This window comes from Arachis stenosperma, chromosome 4, assembly GCF_014773155.1.
Source record: "Arachis stenosperma cultivar V10309 chromosome 4, arast.V10309.gnm1.PFL2, whole genome shotgun sequence".
Taxonomy (NCBI): Eukaryota; Viridiplantae; Streptophyta; class Magnoliopsida; order Fabales; family Fabaceae; genus Arachis; species Arachis stenosperma.
Window position 1 is genome coordinate 36,143,547 of NC_080380.1, and position 4,245 is coordinate 36,147,791.

A 4,245-nucleotide genomic window follows, 5' to 3' on the forward strand; every position below is an offset into this window, starting at 1 on the left:
CCCCATAAATATTCACCAGTGAGGGTGATGGATATGGATCATGATTATGATCAAGTTTATATTGAGTATAACTCGAGTTGGGGAGACACGACAGAGGGACAGTCCAATGGTTAGCTACCAGGACTTGTCGGGTTGGCTCTATAACTGACAGATGATATCATCAGCCACTAGGGACAGGCATTCATCATATGCATACTATATGAATTGTTTGAGATTGCCTATTTGACTGCATATTACTTGCTAATTGTCTAAATGCCTTAATTGTTTCTATTTGTATTTCTTGTTTGATATAACTGTGTTTGCTATATTATACTCCTGCTGGTGGATGGGAGGTCTGAAGGAATTGGAAAGGGAAGTATTAGTTAGACTGAAGAACCTTTAGTCAGTCGCCACATATGGTTTAGCTTGTTTATAAGCTTTGATATTATCTGGAGGAAGCTCTAGGATTACCTTTGGCTTTCCTCTATTATTATGTATTATATATGTGGAAGCTGTTACCATGCTGGGGACCTCTGGTTCTCACCCATGCGGATTTTGTGGTTTTCAGATGCAGGACTCGAGGTTTCCCGCTGAGGCATGCTGGAGACTTCTAGATTTGCGAAGATCCTTTGTTCTCGGGGCTATGTTTTGGTTTATATGATTTGCTTAGATACTTTTATCTCCATTAAATAATACAAGCTGAGATGACTCCTCTTATGGGAGATTTTGGAGAATAGGTTTATGTATTTGTGTCCCTTTGGGTTTTCTTTGGGGTTTTCCTTATTTTATCATATGTATATATTGCTATGCTCGGACCGGTTATCTTCGCAGCTGGATTTTGAGACTTGATATTCCTATTTTTGACACTCCTTTGTATATATATAATCTCGTGCTAGTTTATTCTTGTTCGTTACGTTATCGATCGGAGTGTTGCGCTTTTGAGTTGCTATTTTTGTTTACCCCTTTTTCTACAAAGGCTCCTAGTTATAATCAATCATTCTTACTACTATACGTACTAAATTTTTATTTTAGAGGTCGTAATACCTTGCCATCTCTGAATTATGACTTAAGCATAAGACTCTGTATGGTAGGGTGTTACATTATGGTATCAGAGCAGTTCGTTCCTGTAGAGCCTGAGGGACGGACTGACTATGCTTCTATGCATTCTCTGTATGTGTGTTATGTGCTATTAGTATATCTGCTTGATATAATTGGCATAAACATTCATGAGCATGCATTTGGGACTTTGAAGCACTAGACTTCCGATATTGAGACTGATCAACTTAATATCGATTGTTGGGTGTGTATAGGGACCAGATGGCGCCTCGTGGACGCGGTAGAGGTAGTGTGAGAGGTCGTACAAATGCTCGTGCGCCGGAGAATAACCCTAATGACCCGGTGAACTTTATGACTGTGTTGGAGAACATGGCTGCTGCTATGCAAGCCACTGCTGAGGCTCTTGGTCAACAGATGAACAACCATGGCAATGACGGAGGTGGAGTTCAGGGCCCGATGACACTGACAAACTTCTTGAAGGTTAATTCGCCTAAGTTCAAGGGAACTGCTAGCCCGACTGAGGCTGATAAATGGTTTCAGGCCATAGAACGAGCACTACAAGCACAAGTGGTGCCTGAAGGACAGCGTGTTGAGTTTGCTACCTATATGCTCACCGATGAAGCGTCGCATTGGTGGCAAGGTATCCGACGTCTTTTGCAGCAGGGTGATGACTATATCACCTGGAATGTCTTCCAAGAGGAGTTCTATAAGAAGTACTTTCTGTCTTCTGCTAGGACGGCCAAGGAGCTTGAATTGTTACAGCTGAAGCAGGGTATCATGTCCGTATCAAAGTATACTGACAAGTTTGAGGAGCTGTTCAGATTCTCTTGTATGTGCCAAGGGACTCTGGTGGAATATGAGGAATGGAAGTGTGTTAAGTATGAAGGAGGACTCTGGAGTGATATCTTCAGTTCAGTAGGACCAATGGAGATCAGGACTTTCTCCGAATTGGTGAACAAGTGTAGGGTTGCTGAAGAGTGTGTGAAAAGGGTAACCGCTGAGAAAGGGAGTCACAAAGGATCATTTCCACAGAACCGAGTGAAGAGCTTTGCACTTAGAGGTCCGTCTTTCAAAAGGGGAAGCTCTTTCAGGAGGCCCAACAACAACAACTCCCAAGGAAAGAAGTTTGGGAAGCAGCCTCAGAATGATCAAGCTTGAATTAGATGTGGGAGTCACCATCCGGGAGCACCATGCAAGGCCGGATGGGGTTTGTGCTACAATTGTGGAAAGGCGGGGCATAAAGCTGCAAGTTGTCTGGAGAAGCAGAAACAAGGTGCTGGGAAGGCACAACAGACTGGTCGGGTGTTCACCACCTCAGCTATAGGTGCCGAGGGATCTGAGACACTTATTTGAGGTAACTGTGAAATGGCTGGTCAAACTTTAAATGCTTTATTTGATTCGGGAGCATCACATTCATTCATTGCATTTGAGAAAGCCCATGGGTTAGGCTTGAAGATTGTAACCTTAGGTTATGATCTAAGAGTGTATAATGCTACCCATGAAGCCATGGTAACTAGGCTAGGATGCCCGGAAGTTTTCTTTAGGTTCAAGCAGCATAATTTTGTTCATAATTTAGTCTGCTTACCGATGTTTGGTCTTGATCTTATCTTGGGATTGGACTGGTTATCTAAGAACCATGTCCTGCTTGATTGTTCTACAAAGTCGGTGTACTTTATGCCGGAAGATACAAAAGGGCCGGTCGTGGTGAATAATTATTACTTGAATTCGATGATGGTGAACTGTTCCGGAATCGAATGTCAGGGTATCCTGTTGTTAACCGCCGGTGTTTCGGGTGATGATCAAAGGTTGGAGCAGATTCCAGTTGTGTGTGAGTTTCCGGAAGTATTTCCCGATGATATTGATGAGTTTCCACCTAACCGAGAGGTTGATTTTGCTATTGAATTGGTGCCTGGGGCAGGCCCAATCTCAAGTGCTCCTTATAGGATGTCACCGTTAGAGATGACTGAGTTGAAGTCTCAATTGGAGAATTTGTTGGGTAAGAATTTTATCCGACTGAGTGTCTCTCCGTGGGGTGCGCCAGTGCTACTGGTAAAGAAGAAAGATGGGAGTATGCGGCTCTGTGTGGATTACAGGCAGCTGAACAAGGTTACAATAAAGAATAAGTACCCATTGCCGAGAATTGATGATCTCATGGATCAGTTACAAGGAGCTGGAATTTTCTCCAAGATCGATTTGCGATCCGGTTATCACCAGATAAGGGTGAGGGGTGAGGATATCCCTAAGACCGCTTTCAGGACTCGTTATGGTCATTACGAGTACACTGTAATGTCTTTTGGATTGACGAACGCTCCTGCGGTATTCATGGATTACATGAACAGAGTTTTCCGTCCGTTTCTGGATAAATTTGTTGTTGTCTTCATTGATGACATACTGATTTACTCCAAGACTGAAGAAGAGCATGCGGAACACTTGAGGACCGTGTTGCAGATTCTAAAAGAGAAGAAACTTTATGCAAAACTGTCTAAGTGCGAGTTTTGGAAGAGTGAGGTGAAGTTTTTGGGTCATGTGGTGAGTAAGAAGGGAATAGCCGTAGATCCAACTAAGGTGGAGGCTGTGATGGAGTGGAAGCAACCAACTACCGTAATAGAGATAAGGAGTTTTCTGGGTTTAGCTGGCTATTACCGAAGGTTTATCAAGGGCTTTTCACAGATAGCCTTGCCAATGACAAAGTTAACCCGCAAAGACACTCTGTTTGTTTGGACTCCTGAGTGCGAGGAGAGCTTTCAGACATTGAAGAAAAAGTTGACCACTGCACCTGTGTTAGTGTTACCTGAGCCGAACGAGTCATTTGAGGTGTACTGTGATGCCTCATTAAAGGGTCTAGGGTGCGTGCTGATGCAGCATCATAATGTGGTGGCGTATGCCTCACGACAGTTGAGACCTCATGAAGTTAGTTACCCTACACACGATTTGGAACTCGCTGCGGTTGTGTTTGCCTTGAAGGTGTGGAGGCATTACCTCTATGGGGTTAAGTTCCAAGTTTTCTCTGATCATAAGAGCTTGAAGTACCTCTTTGATCAGAAAGAGCTTAATATGAGGCAGAGGAGGTGGATGGAATTATTGAAGGACTACGACTTTGAGTTGAATTACCATCCGGGAAAGGCGAATGTAGTGGCGGATGCGTTAAGTCGGAAGTCATTATATGTGGCTTGGATGATGCTTCAAGAGGAGAAGTTGCTCAAGGGATTC